The sequence below is a fragment of the Miscanthus floridulus genome, chromosome 2 (genome assembly GCF_019320115.1).
Source record: "Miscanthus floridulus cultivar M001 chromosome 2, ASM1932011v1, whole genome shotgun sequence".
Classification (NCBI taxonomy): Eukaryota; Viridiplantae; Streptophyta; class Magnoliopsida; order Poales; family Poaceae; genus Miscanthus; species Miscanthus floridulus.
Genome location: NC_089581.1, coordinates 29,465,954 through 29,488,727, shown reverse-complemented (window position 1 = coordinate 29,488,727; position 22,774 = coordinate 29,465,954). Strand labels below are relative to the sequence as shown.

General features: G+C 48.8%; 1 non-coding gene and 1 pseudogene across 1 annotated transcript; both read right to left on the bottom strand.

Annotated features, from left to right (window-relative positions):
* Positions 1-1,564: 1,564 nt before the first annotated feature.
* Positions 1,565-17,360, bottom strand: LOC136520819 (long-chain-alcohol oxidase FAO1-like; annotated as a pseudogene).
* Positions 6,610-6,716, bottom strand: LOC136540948 (small nucleolar RNA R71). Its single transcript, XR_010780065.1, has one exon. It is a non-coding gene; the product is annotated as a small nucleolar RNA R71 (small nucleolar RNA).
* Positions 17,361-22,774: the final 5,414 nt, after the last annotated feature.

Sequence of the window (22,774 nt, the reverse complement as noted above, 5' to 3'; positions counted from 1 at the left end):
TTTCTTTTTAACCTGGACTGAATCCTTGTAGTTGGACCGGCTTTGTTGTGGGCTAGACCAAGACCATGCAAGCCTTTTTTTCTTTTCTTTCGTTTTTCTCTTTTTCTATAAATCAAAGATATTGCAAAATTCGCTAAAAATCATAGAAAAAATAGAAAAAATGTCAAACCGATTTTGTTAGCTTCATAAAAATGTGATCTATCCATAGATGTTTTGAATCTTGTTAGGTTATGCTTTGTCTATAGGTGTGTTAAATCATCCTTGCATATGTTGCATGAATATAGGTTCAGCGATGACCGAGAACGTGCCAGAGGCAGACCCGGAATACGTGGAGGTGGCCGAGAAGTATGAGGAGGATGTCCTCATCATCAGTGTTCTTGAAGCCTTCACTAACTTTTCGATGTCTGGTTCCTACCAAAGGAAGCCCCGGTGCATAACCCCTACTTTTCAGTACTTTATTCTCCCGTTACAATGCACGGGCATATTCTAAACTCTGCATGACCACATGCAAACATGCACGGAAAAACACCCCTAGAGTTCGGGTCGCCTTCGTGAAATAGAAACGTCACCAATACACTTTACACCACTAACGTCAAGTACTATGGAAAAAAATAAACATACTTTACACCAATACGTAATACGTGAGAACTCTCCTGCCTTAGATTTCTTTAGTTTGGATTTAGACTTCCACCATTACCATGTCTACTCCCAGGGTAATACCTTTTTCCATTGGGTTCAATTTCAATTGCTAATCAGGTTTTTTAAAAAAATTATCAGCAAAGCGTATCATGTATATCATCTAAAATCATGCAGTGAGTTAATGGATACTGAGGAAGAGGATTCATTGCCTGATGAAATATAAATATAGGTCATAGGTGATAAAGATCATTAATTACAAAAGTATTAAAAAAGGTAAAATCAATTTTGTTAGGCTTCTATAAACTGGATCTATATGATATAGGTGATAAAGATTATGAAACAGGCTTTATGTTTTTAATGTAATTAAATTAGTACATTTCTTAATTAATATGTTCGTATAAGTTGCAATCCACGCTATGTGGGCTAAAATTTGTGGTCGTCGTGCAACGCACGGGCATATATCTAGTATACAATAATTAATTAAATAGAGCTTTGCTTTAAGATTACAATTTACTAAAAGAGGTGCACCGGAGCAGTTCTGGATATATTTAGTGGAACCTAAGATAATTTAACTTAGGACAAAATAAAAACATCAGGGTTTTTTTTTTTGAGACAGAGCGAGTAAAAACAATTGTTGCACGCTTCAGCTAAATTCAGACGCGGAGGGATCCAAACCAGAAAATTTTCAAGAAAAATGCAACAATCTGGTTAGAAGCCTGAGCCGTACATTGGATAACCACTGCTGCAGGCTGAACTTAAATTCAGACGCGAAAGGATCCGAAGTCCAATCGAGAAAAAAATCAAAGAAAAATGCAACAATCTGGCTAGAGGCTTGAGCCGTACATTCCAATGCACCGAGTTTACAAGGCACAACCATGAAGGCATCAATGTGCCAAAAGAAAAAACATGAAGGCATCGACAATCCTGCTCATACATAACGGACAATATCCAACAAGAACCATCTGCGCAATGGAGGAATATATATATAGACGACGCGCTCACCATACACTTGATTAACAAGCGCACAGACATCATGTTCAACACACGCTGACAAGCATTGGCGCATCGCCAGGCGCGTCTCGGCTATAGCCTACTGTCCCTTGGCCTTGCCGTGCGCCAGGGTCTCGCCGATGCCCTTTCTCAGGCAGTACGCGATGGACTGTATGGTGATCATGGGGTTGACGCCCACCGCCGTGGGCAGCAGGCTGCCGTCGCACACGTACAGCCCCTCGGCCTCCCAGCTCTCGCCGCGACCATCCACGGCGCCGTCCTTCGGGCTGGACCCCATCCGGCAGCTGCCCATCTGGTGCGCCGAGCAATGGAGCGCCCACTTATCCGGCCCAGGGCGCATGGGACCTTCCGCGACGGTCACCTCGTCAAGGAACGCCTCCAGCTCGTCATCTCGCACGCCGCCGTTGCACCGAAGCCGGAACCCGTCGCTGCGGTGGGTGCCGACCTCGGCCGCGCCCGCGGCCACCAGGATACGCAGCGCTCGGCGCAGGCCGTTGCGGAGCTCTTCGACGTCGGCCCGGTTCGGCGTGTAGCACACGCGGCCCTCGCCATCCACGGTCCCCGCGCCGCGGTCACGGACCAGCGCGAACGCGTGCGCGGTGCGCGCGTACCGGCGCATGCGTTCCTTCATGTCGCGTCCCGACTCCCATGGCATCAGTGAGGCGAAGCAACCTGGCCCTAGCACCGGCGTCTCAATGATGGTGCGTTCGGTGACACGGTGCATGCTGGTGATGATGCCGCCCTCGAAGCACTTGCCGGTAATAAGCTGCGGCTGCTGTTTGTTCTCCGGGAAGTAGCCCCACGCCATGGACACCGGATGCAGGTGCAGGTTGCGGCTGATGTGCCTGTTCTTGAGCCCGCTGTTTCGCAGCAGCGGTGGCGTCATGAGCGCCCCGCACGCCGCGATCGAAACCTTTGCCTCGACGCGCAGCTTCTTGGTGATGCCATCGCTCATGCACCTCGCCACCACGCCCACGCACTTCCTGCTCCGGGTCCGGCCCTTCCTGCCGGAGTTACTCTCAAGTATGAAGCGCTCGGCCTTGCATCCTGTCAGTATGACCGCGCCGCGCGCCACAGCGTCGACCAGCCACGTCGTGTCAGTGCCGCGCTTTTCGCCGGTGGGGCAGCCGATGTAGCAGCTACCGCAGAAATGGTCCTCCGACGAGTTGCGCGGCACGGCGTCGGCACGTAGCCCGAGCGCCTCGCAGCCACGGCGCACAACCTTGTTCTGGAGCCCCTCGTCCCGGCACCCGTCGGTCACCGCGAGCCGGGCGCACACTGCGTCCATCGCCTGCACGTAACCAGGGCTCGCGAACACGGGGAGGCCGTGCTCGCGCGCCCACTCCTGTCTGACCTCCTCCGGCGTGCGGAAGCTTGCCGACCAGTTAATCGCCGAACCGCCGCCGACAGTCGTGCCCGTGAACAAGATGGTCGTCACGTTGGTCGTACAGAAGATGCCTCCCTTCTCATAGAGCCGCTCCATGGACGGGCCCTCGACGGAGCTGTAGTCCTCGGCTGTGAAATAGTCCCCCTTCTCGATGACGACGACCTTGTGCCCCGCGGACGCGAGCACCGCTGCGGCCACACCGCCCCCGCAGCCTGAGCCGACGATGACGACGTCGCATTGCACCGTGTGGTACGCGCTAGCAGGCGCGTCCGTTTTCACCTCGAGCCCTCTGTCCATGAGTGACGTCAGTAGTGCAGTGTCGTCCAGCGCCTTGGTCTCCACGATGCCATTGTGCAGAGGCCGCGGCGACGGTGCTGCTTCCGTTTGATCTTCCCGTGTTTCTTCCACGTGTGGTACACTGTATCCTATTGCTTTCCAGCTTGGGTTGTCGTCGGAGTTCTCATTTATCTGCACGTTGGGAAAAGGATACGCATTTCACTATGAGTCTATGACTATTAATCGAAAAATGTTACATCTTTAAGTCAGGGTCATGTATATATAATATATAAGGAGGTAACGTGACAACCAACATATTCCAATTTTACTTACAGCCATGTACCACCACATCCACATGTTACGGTTCCAAATACTTGCTGTTCTAAGATTTTTCATACAGATTTATCTAACCATGTTTACGTAGTGGCTAGAAGCCTAGAACCTTAGGAGACATAGATATATTAATTAAATGTTTATGTTTAGAGCATCAACAAGAGTTCCCAAAACAATCACTCTCAATCCATGACCTTTGGCAAGATTAAAAAAAAATACATCTTCAACAACTCTCAACCCTACCTCCGAATCTTTTAACACTTCAAAAAAATGATCCCGTCACGCAGATAAATACATGTGCATATTAATCGCGCCAATCTAGTGGAAGGATGTGGAAAAAAATAAGAATTACGACAGCGTTCCTGATATAAATGTACAAGATAGAAATAAAATATATAAAAGTGGGTGAAGTGATATAGAAATAGTTCGGGATCACTGATGTGAAATTACATTTTTATCTTTTAGGAGCGAGATTTTAGAAATTGTTGGAGGAAACCAACAAATATGCTCCCAATTTGTTTTAGTCACTTGGAAAACTCATTAGTTTACCAAGTGATTATTTTAGAAACTATTGGAGATGTTGTTAGTATCTATAACTAATCAAACTTACTCATGTATATATGTCTGTTTCCTTTGTCCATTTTATAATGCAATACCGATATAATTATCTATCCAATTATGATAAAATTATCAGTTACTCTAAATGTTTGTTCGGTTCAAGTCTGTAGTTTTCTTCCTCATGACACTTCATGTGCTTTATTAATATGTATATGGTTGAAACCTTAACTCAAACTATGATGGTCTTATTGTAGACAATGTCTCGCGATGTTGTCAATCTAAGTTTTGACTCCCAGTTTTGATCTTATTAATTGCTACCTGTTCGGCTAGTATTAAAGCCGGCTGATAAGCCGGCTGAAGCTGTTTTGTTGTGAGAGAAAAATACTGTAGATTCTAGCTGATAAGCCGGCAGATAAGTTCAAGCGAACAGGCCCGCATGTTAAGGTGCAGATTTTGTGTTCTTTGTAATTAAAATGCTTCTAGTAAAATTGAAGACTTATGTCCTAAGCATAACCTTTAACTACAATACAATGATGGCAAAAATGGTCATTTACATCTGACTGACGGAGCTCAAGATTGAAGGTGGTGCTTGAAGTGAATCTAGGATAGACTAATTAGTGCTAACCTCAAGAGAATTATTATATCAGCCTAGAAAACACTAGGCCAGTTTGGATTCTTGGAATTGAATCCATTCTAATAATTATAATTTAGGCATAGATTAATTAAGCTAACATGGTTGTATATGAAATATATTTGTGTATTATTGTTAGGCATACAATGGAGATACTTATATGTTGTATTTCTATTATAGGAAAGCAAGTTGAAGAGCGTGCTATAAGTTGGAGAGTAGAAACATAGCATGGTGATCTATAGAATTAATTTTTATCTTTCACCCTATGAATTTGAGATAATGTGAACTTGAAAAAAATATGTGATGTCAAATTCCAAGCAAATAGCCTAATCCATTAAGTAAATTTCAATTCCTCCAAAATGAAAGGATCCAAATGGCTCTAATAAGAAATAAAAAAAAACCAAGAAGATTATGGCCACACCTTAGTATGTACTAACTTCCTTCGCTACTCGCAAATTTCCTCTATCATAGAATTACATGTGTAGTAGTAGTTCTTTATTAAACAAACAGATTGGTTATAATTATACTATAACATAGATATGGTCACTAAATGATCAATCCGACCATCAACATATCAATAAAGTGAAGGTATAATGAATACATAGTAGTATTTCATTTCTAAATAATGTGGTTCCACTTTGTTTTGGAGTTATATGTGTGCATGGGCAACTAAGAAAAAAACAAAAGAAGATCACCTGAAGCAATTGAAGTAATGGAGGAGCCTGGGGTCGCCCGACCTGGCCCTATCCCCTCCACGTCACCAATCAGCGGGAGTGGTCAACAAACACAGTTTAGATCCATCCCACATGTTGGTTTGGTGTCAGTTTTGATCCAAGAGCTGAGATGGATCTTCACTTGGATTGGAGGGCCTACCATGGTGTGTTTGTACCAGGCAATGGTGGTTAATGACCTTGGGTACCAGTCAACCACCACTAAGGAGCAACTAGGAGCGTAGGATTGAAGGCGATGTAAGATCAAGGGTAGGCTGACCCTATATGGGCTTGCCCAACCCCACTTGTTTGCTCCATTGACTCTCCTTCACCTACAAATACCCCCTACTCCTATATACTATAAATGGTGTGTTGGCGCCATATTCTAAACAACAACCAAGAAGAAGTATTACCATTCTCTTTAGTAGCTTAGTCGTTAGGCTAGTTAGTGGGACTTGGAGTTGAGTCGAGCTCTGCTCAGGATCTAGAATTAGTCTTCAGGAGTCTGGTATATTTGCTCTGTTCTTTAGATAGCTTGTGTTTACTCTTTCTTCCTTTGTGGAGCAAGGTAGTGTATGGCTAGTTTCGACTTGCCCACAAACTTACAAGAAAACCCTGAGGCATTACTAAGAAGGGTTTGATATTGACTCGTCCCTCCTCAGCATACCCTCTCAACAATCGATCTAGCCTTTTTGTGGATGGCTTATCACCACTCAACTCTGTCATGGTTAACAAGACCATCGAGTTCTCGGCTCCATCTGCTACCAACGTGTCCACTGGCCCAAATATCATCAATGGATATGTGAACTTCGAGCTCAAGCCAGCATCTATTACAATGGTACAAGCAGTCCCTTCTACGGGAAATCTCACGAGGATGCCAATGCGCACCTACAACATGTTTACCATCAAAGGAGTCACTCAAGAGGCCATCCAGCTTCACCTCTTCAGTTCTCACTGCTCGGGAAGGTGAAGCAGTGGTTCTACACAAACCATGAAGCCATGAATATTTGGGAGAAGTGTTCCAATGCATTCCTCATTAACTTCTTCCCAATAGGTAAGATAATGCCCTCCATAATAGAATATCGAGTTTCCAACAATAGGTCGATGAGTCCATCCTTGAGGCATAGGAACACCTACAAGAATACATTCTGGTGTGTCTTCATCATGGAATAATGGAGGACTAGCTCTTTATTTAGAACTTCTACCATGGGCTCACCAATATGGCCCCTGATCACATTGATGCTGGTGGTGGTGGTGGAGCTTTAATTTATTCGTGTTTGAATGTGAATGAAGCAAAGAATCTGATCAAGAAGATGGTGTTCAACCAAGGGTGAAGCTATGAACGGCTCCAATCTCACAAGCAAGGAATGCACATTGTCAATGTAACAACCCGAATTTTTGTGCAACCCAAAAACATGACCTTTTTAAAAAAATTTCTTGCAATGTGTAGCATATAGTCGCTAGGTCAAACCTAGTCAAACTTTTCCCTTCCTGACCGAACTTCAAAAACCCCAATTTAAAAATCATTTTTGCAACAAGCCACTTATCATGGTGTTGACCAAGTCAACAACATGACAAGAGGTACTTTCAAAACAAAATATTTCAAAGTCAAATAAACATTGGATTCAACATGTCAACTCTGACATGATTTCGACTTATATCTAAAATAAAAACCCTAACTCTATTTCCCCCTCGCTTCAAAGAGACTTTGCAATATAACTTGATGCACTCGTATAAATTAGTTGCATATTGGGTGCCTTGAGTCGGATCTTCTTTGGGAGTTATTGTTTGATTGTAGGGATTAAGTTAGCAAGTTGTGTGGACCTTTTCCCTTGGCAAGAAATAGAGAAATAGCAAAATAGGAAAATCCTTTCCCTTCCCAACAACAGCCCCAGCAAGCCCAACCCCGCCTCCCCTCCTGAGCCACTCGGCCTCCTTTCCCTCTAGCCCACTCGCGCCCCACGCCCTGCCCTTTGGCCCAGCGCGAAGCCCCACCGTCGCAGGCCCATATCTCGGCCCATCTCGCCCTGCCCTTTCCCTGGCCCATCCCACGCTAAAGGCTCAAGCCGCGGCCTAGCAGGCCCAAGCCACGGCCGCACCTGCACCCAAACCCTAGAGCCGCATGGAGATGCTCCCAGGAGCCGCCGCCGCCGCCTGTTGTCCCAACCTGCCTCGGTGTCCATACACTGCAACCAGGATCCATCGACGCGTGTCCCGACCATCACATCAGACGGCACGAATGCCGAGACGGCCGCCCAAACCTTAGCCCGGCACCCTATAAAACGGAGCTACAGCCGCCTGGACTCTTGGACTCCCTGTAGCCGCCGCCTTCCCCTTCCCTCTCCCTGCACCACTTGCGATACTGCGTAGCCACGCTGGGCCGCCGCCGCATGCCACGGCCCCACCACTGCCGGCCGCACGCTCGCCACGGCCGCTACCTCGAGCCCGTGTCCCTAGCCACAGATGTCGATCCCCTTTGCGCCACCTCTACCTCATCGTCTCCGTGCCTCCACCAGCTCACCGTGCCTTGTCCTCGTCGGGCGCCAGGCCACCAAGCTAGAACTCCGTCGACTACCACGGACACGACCTCGAGACGACGGCTCCTGCGCTGCTCTGTTTCTTCCCCATAGCACGACGTCGTGACGTAGGAGCCTCGCCTCGCCGTCAGGGTGGACCTCGTCAGCGACGCCTCGACGCCCCTACTTCAACCCGACCACACCGACGCCCTCTACTTCGAGCTTAACCACGAGCACGATGTCGAGCTGTACCACGAGCCTTCGACGACCACACCATGATGTGCTCGGTGGAGCACAGCAGCCCCACCGTCCATAACCATGAGCACTAGGCTGCCTTCCCACTCCGCTCCAGCCGATGCTCAACTAGCAGCCCTGCCTCACCAACCCCGACGAGCCGCGACCTTGCCCCGGCCATCATCGCAGCAAGGGTAAGCCTCCTCCTAGCCAAGCTCGTTCCCTGCTTTTGATCGGTGAACCTGACCGTTTCCCGCTACGAGTCCGAGGCCATAGCCATGCATACCACTCCGTCGTGCTGGAGCCGTGGAACCTAGACGCCGTGACCATCCTCTACTTCACCTATGGCGAGCCTTGAACCGAACCCCCGGCGAGCGGTCACAACAACGTAGCTACGTTGCCGGCATCGAGCCCAACCCGTGTCAAGCGACCTGCCGTCCGTAAGCCCTCGATGAGACAACAAAAGACAGACCTTTCCAACACTTGCCTGCTGCCGGCCCAAGGCCGATGACCCCTCCATGTGTCTAGTCTTCGTGTCGTGGATTTTCTGCAGGGACCTCGTCAGCCGCGCGTTACCGATGCTCGTAGGTACGTCGCACGTACGCACACACTTGCTATGTCCAATTGTGGCACTCAGATCGTCTCCAACAAAAAACTCGTATGGACACCCAAATCCAAAATAGATAGTAAAAGATCCAAAATCAACCTCCAACATATTACCTATACGAGAGACCTATTTTGGATTACCTGAGAGGCACAACCCAAATATGGACATTCTCTCTCTTGGAAACATATTTGCAGAAAGGATTCTCTTTTGAGTCTTTCGTTGAAGAAGATGCCGAATAGGTATTGAACCTTTTGCCTGTAGCGCTACCCAAAGGACGAATGGGTCTTGTATTTTGGGTGTTGTTGTTGGAGATAGCCTCACGCTCGGTTGGCATCGGCATGAGCCTGTTCTCACTGCACGGTCGAGCACCTTAGCATGACCTTGCGGCACAACCATTTAGGCACCAACGCCACCCACTACCACTTGTGCGAGACCTAGCCTTGCACTCTTGCGGCCACCACGAACCCGAGTGCACTGAGAACGCCACGGCCTAGCCATGGTCATCATCGAACTCTCAGAGCCGACCATGATACCTAGACCACTCCTGTTTAACCTATGCTAAGTCGGCCCTCGGCTTCCAACTTGGGAGGCATAAGGGTGTGTCTTAACTCCACTTGAATCTTGCACACGCCCGAGACCCGGCGCCACCACACACGCCGTGGTCTCGGCTCTGCTCTACTCGCCGCCCTTCGCCTTGCCCTGGTTTCATCAGTCATGGCCAGTGGGAGCCCCTGCCACATGTCACACTGGTACGCACGGGCACGACCACCCATGCTCGTCGCGTCGAGCCTCATGCGGCCGAGATGTCTCAACCGCTAGTCGTCGCGTGAGTCCATCATGGAGACACGACGCCACCGCGACCTCACCATGACCGTGACCTCGCACATGCTCGAGCCCTAGCCTCGCCTTCATGGTCACCATCTACAGCCCTTAGCCGTTGGCCGCAGAACGCCGCGGACATGGCCCAGAAACCCTCACCACCGGTGCGTGCACGGTTTAGCGCTCGTGCTTGCCGTGGCAAGACTCACCGCAGAGCTCTTTCTGAGCTTCCAACGAACACCCGGACCGAAGCTCATGGCACCGCCCTAGCACTTGCGCGCTTGCGCAGGCCACGCCCATGTCACGGACGCGCCGCGCTGGTACCATCGCGTCGGCGCGGCCCAAAAATTGCACCTTTTCCCATCGCCGAAGCCGCGAGCGTAGTAGCACACACGCGTGAGCTGCACGTCCCTGTTAGGCGCCTACTCGCTGTTGTTTTTCTTGACTGCCTGCTCGGCCTTCGTGCCGCCACACCTCCTCTTTTTGATGAACGCGGACGCGGTCATCGTGAGCTCGCGTCGCTTGTTCCGTCGGACATCATCGACGCGCGTGCACGCTGCACCATGCCCATGGCCGAAGCCATCATCGGAGCACCAAGGCACACGCACACTTGCCACCCATTGGTCCATCGCAGCCCTTCATGGCCACGACCGCGCACACGACAACGCGGTCACGAACACCCTCGACCTAGGTCCGTGAAGCCGCAGCTTGGACATGACTGCGCCGTTCATGGACGTCAGAACCACCACAACCGTCTGAGCCGTGACCTCGCCAAGAACTGGAGCCCGTGCCCTCGCCATAGCCCACACGATCGCCGAATAGCCAGAGCGCCATCACGCACGCGCACTTGGACGTGGTGACGCGCAGCCGTGCTTTCGCACGCCGCTGCATGAGCCTCGACACACCACTGCCGTCGTAGACTACTCACAGTCGTGACCAGGCACCTGAGCATTGCACGCACACGAGCACGGTCGAGCGCAGCCACCACACTGGTGTCCGCCATGGTTTGAACCTCGCTCGGCCAAGACACCACCATCACGTGTGCGCTCCACGCCACGCCCTTGGATGAGCCACGGCATGAGCGCGCATGCACATAGACCGCCCTGACCTTACACGTGCCAAAGGCCCCACCTTTTTCCCGCCTTGTTGTTCACGGCTCCTAGCCACCGCCTCGCCTAGCCGCGCACCTTCGCCTAGCCGCGAATGCGCGCGTTGTGAGCATCCCATGTCATTGCACGAGCACAAAGCCGACCTCGACGTGCCCCAACGAATGCCGATGTCCTCACCTTGACCCCAAGTGCCCTGCCTCGCCCTAGCCACCTTCTTTGATGCTCGGAGCTTCAAGTGACTCCTGTTGCGCCCAAGACCACGTCTTCACCATTGGATCTATCTCCTACATCCCAAAGCCGACGCCTTGAGCCCTATCTTCACCGGATCCGTGCCATGGCCAACCACCACCATGCCCTAGCTGCCTCACTAGACTGTGCAGCCACCTCTGTCCGCCTACAGCTAGTCTATGGCCGGCAATAACCGCTGCTGGCGGGCTGCAGCCGCCCCTGGCTAGCCGCAGTTGGCCGTAGCACGCTAGTAGCTAGCCACAGTAGGCTGCTGCTGGCTACAGATGGCCAAAGCAAGCCTCAGCTGGCCCCATGAACCCTGTCCTGCCTAGACGCATCCCTAGGACCTAGCCCTATTCGTGAAAAGCCTCTAGCGCACCTTAGCACCGTCGCAACGCACGCACGGCTGCCAAACCCGTAGCATTGCTGTGCCAACACCGATCCCACATGTCTCGATAGCCCCGCGTGTCGGAGATGAGCCAAAGGGCTTTGCCATTGCAAAGCATAGTTGCCAGCACGCCCGCCTAGCCCTAGCACCCCCCTTAGCTGCCTATCAACCGAGGCCTACGCCCTTGTTGTGCGGCAGCCGAGTACTCACTTATGATCTCGACTAACCAGCCGACATGGCAATTGGGCACATGATGCCCTGCCACCAACCTACACATGCACCACCATGACTCGGCCATAGCATGACTGAGTAGAGCCCTGACCTATAGCTCGAGCAACCACCTCGGCTTTCGAGTGTGGTAATGCGAGGACCAACCTAATCCCAACCATTGGCATAGACAGACCTCCACTTGTCCGCCTCGCTTTTACCTGAACCCTAGCTTGACATAACTTCGACAGCCCAACCCCTGTAGCCATGAGAACCGGACGCCAACATAAGGGCCCTGTCAACCATGTGCCCATGTCGAACCTAGTCTCACCATGGCACCTAGCCTATACTCGAAGACACCTTGCACCTACCATGTTCCCTAGCCTCCCATCGAACCCCTGAAGTGACCAAAGCTTCGGTCAAGCCATAAGCCCACAACAATGTATGAGTGAATTTGGTTCTTCTTCATTCTTTTGGCTTTTTGTGATAATCTGTAGCTTATAGGATTATCGATTGGACGTGTGTCAGCTCTGGAGGAGGACCCATGAAGTGGAGCTGACCCTAGAAGTGGAGGTCCGCACCGATCGACTACATCGAGTGACGGAGACTTGTACTACTACTACCTCGACATCGCAGGTGTCATGGCAGCACCTTTTACTTAGAGAATCCTATTAGGCATTGCAAAGTATATCTGCTAGCGCTTTACATTTGTTCCTTGCTAGAATATGTGATGCATGCTATTGCCTGAGCCTTGCTTGTCATGATTGAAACCACTTAACCCTGATTACCCAGCTCCACGCTCGCACTAACATATGCCTGTCTGCTTGCTTGCATTTTACTCCATCATAATTACATATATTCCTTGTGTATGTGATGTGTGATGGATGTTTGGATGATGTGGATGGTGGATGGGGTTTCGCCGCGAGGCACCCCCATGTGGTGTGGTTTGATACACGACGGGAGCGGTGAATCTCGAGTGGGTGGTGGTGATGTGAGGAGTTCTGGAGGTCTTCCTTGCCCTTGACCTGATTCTTAGAGATACTGGCCAGAGTGATAGGATTGTCGAGGTGTACGGAGTGCACCTAGTGTGGTTCCTGTGGTGGGAACACAGGTCCTAAAGGGACGACGGTCCTCGAGGGACTTTGGGATGAGGAGTTTGGGGATGGATAGATCACCTCTGTGGGGTGAATCTAGTGCTCTGAGGGCACACGGATTCATGGAAGGTGCTCACTCTGGCCAAATTAAGGACTGAGTAGGTTGCAGCCATAAATCACGGGTTATTTTTGTGCACACCACATGCTTACTTGGGTGCGGTCCGTTGCCCAAACTAGTGCAGGCGACCATCAGTCTCTGTGGGAGATAGTAGGCACGCGGTCTGTGGCCCTGTGCAATTAGTGTTAGGAGGGCGGAGGTTACTCCGTGCTACCTCAACGATACGATCCCAGCTTATATAGTGTCGTCTATATATCTTCACCCCAGCTGGTGGGTAGAACTGGCGTTAGTCGGCCTAGTTTGCGGTGGCGGTGTTCATCGTTTGACGGTGATACGTCGACGGTGTTCATGTGGGGGAAAATCTATACGTATAGCCGCGGTCTCGGATATGACCACTTACCTATGTGCAAGGTTCAGCTCACTAGCTTCTCTTATGCTTTATTTTTCTCCCCTTGAAGCTAAGGTACGGCTTGAGGCCGATTAGACAGGGCGTGCGGAGGTTGCCTCATCGACTAGACTAAGAGATTGAGGGTGTTGTGAGGGATGATGAGTGATGACTTATGATGATGAGGAGTGATGACGTGACGATGATGAGTGGATTGTGAGAATGAGATTGTGGTGTGGGATTAGAGAAGTTTATACACTACTTTTGATGCTTTCTGCACACGCTAAGGATGCAAACCGTAGCCAAACTATTAGGATAGCCAGATCCCTTTATTTTCTATTTTCCAGTAAAGTTCATCGGTGCTGACCATGGCCTGCACACATCTAGCGGTGTGCAGATTTCTTGACTTGCAGTGATGCTGAGAGTAGTAGTTGGTTTCGTTCTACACTCAAAGATGCCTCTGGATAGGAGATCGCCAAGCTTCGCTTCCACGAAAGAATAACGGTGTTCAGCTTGTTGCTAGCTGTATCTAAATTATTGTAATATATTATTTGTGCACTTTGAGGTTGTATGACTCTGTAATCATCTGTAATATAGACGCCCGTGATAGCTGAGGTATTCTAGGACTATCACGGAACGGCAAAAAGATCAAAAATTCTCTTTGGAAATCCGTGTATGCTACAGTTAAGGAGGTAGACATGCTCGTTACTCGTGATGAAAACGGATCGGATACGGACGGATATCACCGATATTACATTTGTTTTCATATTTCTGTCCGGATTCGGATTTGAATACGGATAGTGTCAACTATGTCGGATATGATACGATTGGATATCGACATCATAAATATGCGATTTGAGTATTCGGATACGGATACGGTATCGGATGTTGGATATCCGGACTCGGATACGGACAGATCTCAACCCCTCCAAACGGATTCGGTTTCGAATACGGTCGGAAAATATCCGTACCGTTTTCATACTCGTTACAAAGATGCATCTCCATATTAAGCTGCTAGAAGACCGTGCACGGGGAAGATGAATGCTCAACGTCAAAAAAAAAAAAGAATTTGTTAAGCCATGGACGCTTGCATGACGTGCGAGGTAAAAAGCGTTTCTATGGAAGGCGATAGGTCTCTTGCTTGGCTTGAAATTAATAGCACCTAGGAGAGGCACGCCATTATTTTAATTAATTCGGTATTTAGTAAATTAAATATATCTGAAAACTTCTGATGATGCCTCCTGTCACTGACTTCTTTGCAGTCAAATACTTGTTATAACAAGTATTCTTTGATAAATCCACAGCACACGGGTTGTTACTGTGTTCAGTTGTAAATAACAGTTATATTTTAAAGGGCACAATAATTCTTATTGTAGTAAAAGGGACACAACTATGGTAGTACTAGGATAAATAGTTGGATTTGTCCTGTGTGGTAACTGGCAAACACAAACAATCACCCTGTTCATTTGGACTTGTTTGGCTTATAAATCGTACTTTTTTAATTAACGAACAATATTTTTCTCTCACACCAAATCAGTCAACGGTACTTTCAGTCATAGCTTATCAACCAAATAAACCTGAGCAAACAGGCCGAATGGCTTGTCTCGTCTGGCCGTAAGGCAATTGCAGGACAATGCCCAGCTACCAAACATTTCCGTAGCATGCACCAAGCTTAAGGCCTTCATGCACCACCAAAGTTTCGTTGGGCCATTATTCCAAGGTACACTCCTAATCCTAGGATTCCAGAATCACGTTTAGGTTTTATCTGTACGTAGTCGAATTCGCATCAATCCAACCAACACATATGGATTGAGGTGAATCCGATAACATTTAAACAAGTCCTTAGGATATGTGTAGGCATGACCAACCCAAACAAGTGGGAGCTGAGCACGATCCGCAGCAACGTATCAAACATGAATGTAGCTTTTCAGGCTTAAACTCGGCTTAATCCGCTTCTTTTTTCATCCGAAACAGTATTTTCCTCTCATAAATTCCTACAAAATTCTTCCAAACCATCCAAATTCCTCCACAACCGGACCAGCCGAACACACCCCGAGTGCCGTCGCATGAATCCCAGCCACTCCACAAGTCAGTAAACGTCCCTCTCACCGAGCTGGCCTACATTTAATCCCTCAATTTCACCAACTGTTTCCGGTTCTCAATGGCGAAACTTTACAGATGTGTTTTGGTGCATTTATAAGGCGGTACTTAGGGCGTCCCTAATGATTTTTAAATCGTTCAGCATAGCTGAGATTTGATTGGCCAGGAAGGAAAGAGAAGAAAGCACCGGCGACTCCGAACTTGCTAGGCTCGCACAGATTTCTAGAAGGCCCTCTCTCAGCTCTAGTACCCTCCGTAAAAACTTTCCATGCTGTGCTATTGTTTATTGTTTCCAAGTGGCGATTTGATATATAATATGATTCGTACGTAGATTTTTGTTCCGGGTTAACATCACCTTAAGACAGCTCCTACAGTATAGTTAAAATTGCTAGCTCATAGCATATTTTATTCCGTGAAAAAAAGAGAGAGAATTACAAAAACCAACTAGGTAGCTCCTCATAAAGAGGTAAGTTCGAACATTTTTCTATGTTTCATGTGTTTATGCTTATACGTTTTTCTATACTAATATGTTAGGCTCTTCTATTTTTATTTTTTAAAATTGATATGAGCTAGCAAATTGACTCAACTACTGAGGGTGTCCTTCTGACTATTTGGAACCTCCAAGGGCTTTACAGTCATCTTACCTCAAACACTATCAAAATCCTAAATTATCTTGAGTGTCAAAAGTCACCAAGGAAATAATACTTAACTATAAACCGTTAAGCAAATTACGTCAAGGATAGAGGATAAGGGAAATTGATTTCCTTCACGGTTTTGGCACTCAAGGATGATTTCTTTAGAGGCTGGCTGCCAAGGAAACTAAGACCACGAGTAATTTGCCAAAGCGACAAGAAAAAAAATTCAACCACCAAGTAAATTAGAAAATATTCTAACCGCCAAGTAAATTTGGTATAAAAAATAATAATCATCTTTTTACTCTGTTGATTATTATTTGTTGTAAAAAAAACTAGAGGAAACAGAGGGACACAAATGTAAATACTACTATGATACAGTATCGTTGACAACGACATACCTCTCAAGATCTGTCAGGTCTATATTCTGGGTGTGCTCAAAGGGTAAATATATGTGCATGTGTTGGTAAGGATTATATACAAACCTTCTCAAGCATTATTATATATACAAGGCAGAAAATGCATGGGACCAGGCAAGCTGAACATACCGTCGTGAAGAATGCGTAGTGCGAGAGGATCTTGATGATGACGAAGGTGATTTTGAGGGGGAACAGACACCGCGCCTTGCTCCACTGCGACAACGCTTCCTCTCGCCGCTCCACTGGAATGTCGGCGAACTTGCGGACGTAGGGGAACTTGCCGGAGATGCAGTCGCCCACAGAGAGCCAGCGTGCCCACCTTGGTGCTCAGGATCCAGAGCACGACGTTCACCAGCACCACCGCCTCCCAAACGCATCGAGTGACCAGCTCCGCGACCTTTGATTTCATTTCGTCAAAAAGCAAAGAAATAAATAAGCAACCAAACAGCCATGGCGACTGCGGGGAGCCGGGGAGCGACGACAAAAGGGCAGGGTACGATACGACAAGAGGTCACGTGGCCTCTCCCTCACTCGTGCAGGATTTGAATGATTTGCGAATGAAAGATAGATGAAGGGACCACAACGCAGCCACGCATGGATCATCGGCGATAGATTCGATCGGCGCCGATGTGAGCTGGTAGCTCACCTCTTCGGGGATGGTACCGTCGGCTGCAGAGGCGAGGTAGAACCGCTCGAGGTCCTTGCGGCCGCCGTCATCGCTGTCGCCGTGGAGCCGTTCGGTCACCGGCAGGGACGGGATGAGCGCGCCGCACATGGCTCGGAGCGCCTCCATCTGCGCCGGGTGCAGCCCGTGCGTGTACCTCTCGCGCCTGGACCCCCGCAGCAGTGGGTGGCCCCTCCTCCGACGCCGTGTCGCCGCCGCCTTCGCCTCCTCCTGCGCCGCCATTACCAGCTGCTACTAGCTGGCGTGTGCGGAGATCTCCCGTGTAGTTTGCCTTGTTGGCTCTGCGGACTGCGGGAATGTGGGCTGACGCGTGTGCGTATATATGGATCGGAGGCACTCGTTTGCAGTTTGCTGCACCCGTTTAATTTCAGTGACAAGACAGTGACAATGTTGTTGGGAGGCAGCATCACAGTTAATACGACTCCATCACCCAAATTAAGCCATGGCAGCGACTGATCATGCTTGGTAGAAGTTGCACCTGCGCATAATGACTTAATGAGCGATGAGGCACAAGTTTTTGTTTCTAGAAAAAAAATACAACTTACGGGACATCTGCGGAGATATCACAATCTATTGGCCGTGCTCTTCCCAAATACAGTAAATTCTACGGCTTTTCCTAGCAGGTGCTGGAGCTAAAGAAAGATGGTGGATGGTGTAGCACTTCATAATCATAATCTATTTGGCCGTTGGCTAGCATATATACAGTTAATATTTTAATTTCATACGTCCGTTTCAAATATGGTCTAGTTTCTATACTATACTAATATATAAAAACTCAAGTGTCGTTGCAGTTTAACACTTGAAATTTTCAAATCGCAACGCTCCCTCGTTTCACACGCCCGCATCGCTCATATGCCTCGCCCTGCCTGCACCACCAGCTTGCACACAGGGACTGCACGTTTCCGCTCCGCTTCCCGCGTGCAGTGGGGACCGCCTCGCCCTGCTCCATATCATGCACGTGGGGACCACCGGCGCCTGCTCTGTATCGCGCTCACACCCCTGCCCACGGATGTGCGCCGTGTGACTCTGGCCGTCCCATTCAACGCTTGAAATATGAAAAAAAAAACTTGTTGCAACATACGTCTGGAACAGATGAAACATTTAGAACAAACTCGTGCAACATCTGTGTAAAACATATGCAACATACAGATAAAAACACTTGCAACAAGCGTCTGAAATGGATGAAACATTTCGAACAATATTTGAAACATCTGTGTGAAACATATGCAACATCCAGATAAAACACTTGCAACATATGTTTCAAAAACAAATGAAACATTTTGAATAACGCTTGTAATATACGTGTATAACCATTGCAACATGTGCAACATCCCGATCTACTTTTGCAACATCCATTTGTAACATTTGCAACATACCTCTGAAACATCTGAAACACTTAAAACATACGCTTGCAACATGTGCTTCTTCCTGTCGTGGTGTCTTCGGCGAACCGCAGGAGACGATGTCCCGGCCGGCGACGACCTTCACCTGGTGGCATCAGGGTGGTGGCGGCGCGGTGCACGTCGTGCCCATGACAGGTGAGCGCGCAGTGGGGCGCAGCGGTGGATGGTCGCGGCAGAGAGGTAGAGTGGGACAGCGAGGAAGAGTGGGCGGCATGATGCATGATGGGTGTGCACGGGGGGAGATGGCTATGGCCGCGGGGAAGAGTGGCACGACGCTGCATAGGATGGGGGCACACGCGAGGAGATGGCTACGGTGGCGATGCGGATTGGGGCGAGCGGATGGTCGCACGGTGCGGTGAAAGCACGCGATGAGCGAGCGGAGTGGGAAGATATTTTTGAGAGAGATGAGGAGACGTAGATAGCAGGCAGCCCTATTGGGCCGGTAGCGGTAGCACATAGACCCGTCAAGGAGCGTCTGGGCAGAAAGACACCCTGACCGAAGGTTCACCGATACCCTAAACATATAATCACCATAAAATGTTCTCTTATAGAGTTTCTCTATATATTTTTAGTGAATAGTTTTCCTCGTCTTTATTCCTCACGAAATGAAGCCCAAACAAGATTCAATACAGCGTATTCGAGGGCGCCTGCCAAAAGAGTCTAGATCTAAACTACTAACCACCTGAAAAGCTATATATAAATAAAGGTTTAAGCCCCTCTTCAGATCTTGTTGCAGCTATTGGAAGTGCAGCTCAGTACGTTGTTAGGTATTTAGTCCCCATTGAGCTTGTTACGCGTTGTGACACCTCCCAAGTTATCCTCAATAGTTCTCTTGTTCTTGACTCCACTACACTAATGTGCAACTCCAGCTCTTCCCATTCATGTTGCTTGAAGAAGGGGGTGCCATCTTCTTAGTGTTCTTGTTGTAGCTGAAAGCACCAACCTAAGGAGCCCTCCAATATTCTCCCTAAAAATATAAAGTACTTTGAATTTTCCATAAGACCCAAAGCAAGGTTGCACAAAAAACATTTCTAAGGAAATGTTTCTTGCCACAAATCCACCATTTTACCACAGATTCATAGTTTGCTCCAATCACAGCTCAAACATGAGATATAACTTTCCAAATATTAGAGGCTACACAGCAATCAAAGAAGATATGATGTATTATTTCCGCTTCAGACCAAAACAAAGAACTGTCATTTACCAATCTTCTCTTTGCTAAATTGTCTCTAGTTAGAAGACGATTATTACCTACGAGCCAAAGAAAAATGCGCACCCTAGGAGGTATACAGATCTTCCACATAGGAACTGTGTACACAGGGGTATATATATAATGCCTCTATAGGAAACTATGGCATAGCAAGATTGGACAGAGCAAGAACCTCTAGATTCTTATTCCCAACACATGGTATCACATTCTTCATGAAAGGAAATAGATTCCGCTATAGCTTCTAAATCAAACCAGAGATTCACCATTTTAGGGGAGAAAGACCTCCTAAACGTCAGCTTTAGAGTCTCCCCATCCCAAAGTTTAGAGATGGTTTTGTTAACTTCATTAGCAACAATGTAGATAGGCCATAACTGGATGGCTAGACTAGAGTTACCAAACCAAAAAATCTTCCCCAAAACATAATTTCCTATCGTCTCCTACTATCCACTTGTAACCTATCTTAGCAGCCTTAGCCTCCCAGATAACCCATTTCCAAAAAGGGGTGACATTAGAATCATAGTGTTGTTATGGGCCTTAGTCTTTGAACACCGGGTCGTCACGTGAGCGAATCAGTAGGACGAATAGCGGAACGAAGTCAAGTGAGCGAAACGCAAATAGTTCATCTATTATTTCATTAGTCTCTCCTCTTTACAATCCCCAGCCTCGGGGGCTATTTATACACGCCCGTAGGCTTTTTATGGACAATAATACCCCTACAACCACTACATATTCGGGGTATATTCTTGCCTACCCTGGACTTGTTCGGCCTTTTGGGGATGTTGCTCGCCCTGGAAAACGCCGTCCCTCAGGTTGCCGCCTGGTCCCGCACCGGGCCGCCGCTCCGCCGATTGAGCAGGCCCGACGGACTGGCGCTGTCGGCGTCTTGTCACCCGACGAACTCCTCTCCAAGTGAAAACCTGCAAGATCAGCCATTTGGACTAGCGTTAACTATCCACCTGGGCGAATGGTCCAGACCACTTTGTCACCTCCGCCAACTCTTCGCTGAGCAACTCTCGCCGAGTTGAAACAACTATTCATCGGGCCAAAAGCACGTGCGCAGCTTGGCGCGTTGTGGTGGTTCCTATGGCGGCATTCCTTGGACCACTATTTGCCATGGCGAAATGATGCCCCGCTCATTTGCCCCTTTTGACCTAAAGAAGTGGGCAGACCTCGTAACTGACTTGCGATGACATTTCATCGCGGCAAAGTGATGGTGGCTCTGGGCGAACGGGGGGCGGCCGGACCGTCCGAGGAAAACATGGTCGCCGCCCCCGGGTCCTCCCTGTCGGCCCACTTCTTGTCATTTCGCCGTAGCGAAATGCTGGCTGCACGTTGGGGGACGGCGTCAGAGCCTAGGGATGCCCGCAGAGTGGGGCTGCCCCCAACATTAGCCCCTTACATTGCTCGAAAAGCCTCCGCCTTTTGCGCGGATGACAAATTTGGTGGGACCAAGAAGTCATCCTGGTTTGAATTTGACTTGTTTTGATTTTTGATTGGCTGATTGTTTATTTTTTATTTCCCATTTTTTTATTTGTTTTTTTGCAGTTAACTGTTTCTGTTTTTTGGTTTGCGTGCCATGGTTACGTTTCGCGGGAAATGAAGCATTGCGATGGTTATGCAAACCATTGTGACGCTCCCTCGAGGCGCGAGCCGCCTGTTGGTGCCTATATAAGCCCCTCCTCCCCCCCTCCCCCCCCGCTGGTAGGAGCCATGCGCTCCCTTCCTTCTCCGGTTTCTAGCGGAAGACACCCCTTCGGCCTTCGTCTTTCACCTAGTTTGGGTTGGGCTCCTATTTGCACCCTTCAGGGCTCCACTCTTCGCACGGTTTGCACAGTTGAGTTCTATTTCTTCTTTTTATTTATCTCATTTCGGACATGCTTGTGCGGCTTATTATTTTCTTTTTTTCTTCTTTTGCTTCTTTACTATTTTCGCTTGGACCTTTTTGTTTGTACTGCATTTGGATAGATGTAAAGTGAGTCGACGTCGGGCGACAACTTGTCCAGCGTGAGCTCATCTGGCGGTTCTAGCTCTGAATCGCGCACTAGTTCGCTTGGTCGAGGGAAGAAAGTGGTGGTTGATCTACTGAGCGAGGGGAGTGTTGGTTTGGCATTGGGTGCCGCTGTGGGCGATGATGGTCTTTCACCCAATCAGGCAGCCGATGGTACCAGCACGGATGTGGAAATCTTGGAGGAGGGCGAAGAGGCTGAGACCCCTGGTCCTGCACCATCTGGTGCACTAGGACAACCGAAGCCCATGCCCACCACCTACCGGCTAGGCCGATCTCGGGTGACGGATGAAACACTTGATGAATACGTGGAGCGCGGGCTGCTCAAGGCTTCGTTTCGCAGTTTGTGTCGAGCTCCCAGGAAAGAGGAGGTGCCTAGTCCGGAGGCGTACGAAGCCGTTGTGTTTCACGATTTCTTTGAGGCTGGGCTACGATTCCCTTGCGAGGATTTTGTTGGCGAGATATTGCAACGTTTCAGGCTGCAGATCCATCAGTTGACGCCGAACGCCTTCGCCTGACTGGGGGTTTTCGCTATAGCTCTTAAAATGGTCGGGTGCACTCTGAGTGTTGATACCTTCGCTCGGTATTATGAGACTCGGATGCACAAAAAGGTGATAAAAGACAAAACGACGAAGTCCGAGATGATTGCCCATTATGGGTCTTATAATTTTGGGTCGAAGAAGACCCAAAGCACAGTGAGCATAGTTTCGGCCTATCGCAACAAGTGGCCACGATGGACGAACTATTGGTTCTATCATCGTGTGTGCTCTGACGAGGACATCGTTGAGGCTATGTCAAACGACCTCCCAAAAGCACATATTATGGTTTCTCATATGGTTCCAATGGAAGGCCTTCGTCTAGCGGAGTTCCAGACAGGCGGCAAAGCTAATGTCGTGGCTGCAGATGCTTTCGGCTTGACCTCTCATTGGCAAATTAACTAGGACTTGGTTGAGGAGTGGATTGCCTGCGACAGCCCTCCTTTGAGCAACGAGACACGGTTCTCTGAGTTTGAGCAAAGGGATGGATATGTTTGCCCGATCCTTGACATTGCTCCCTCGGATGCTTTTTCG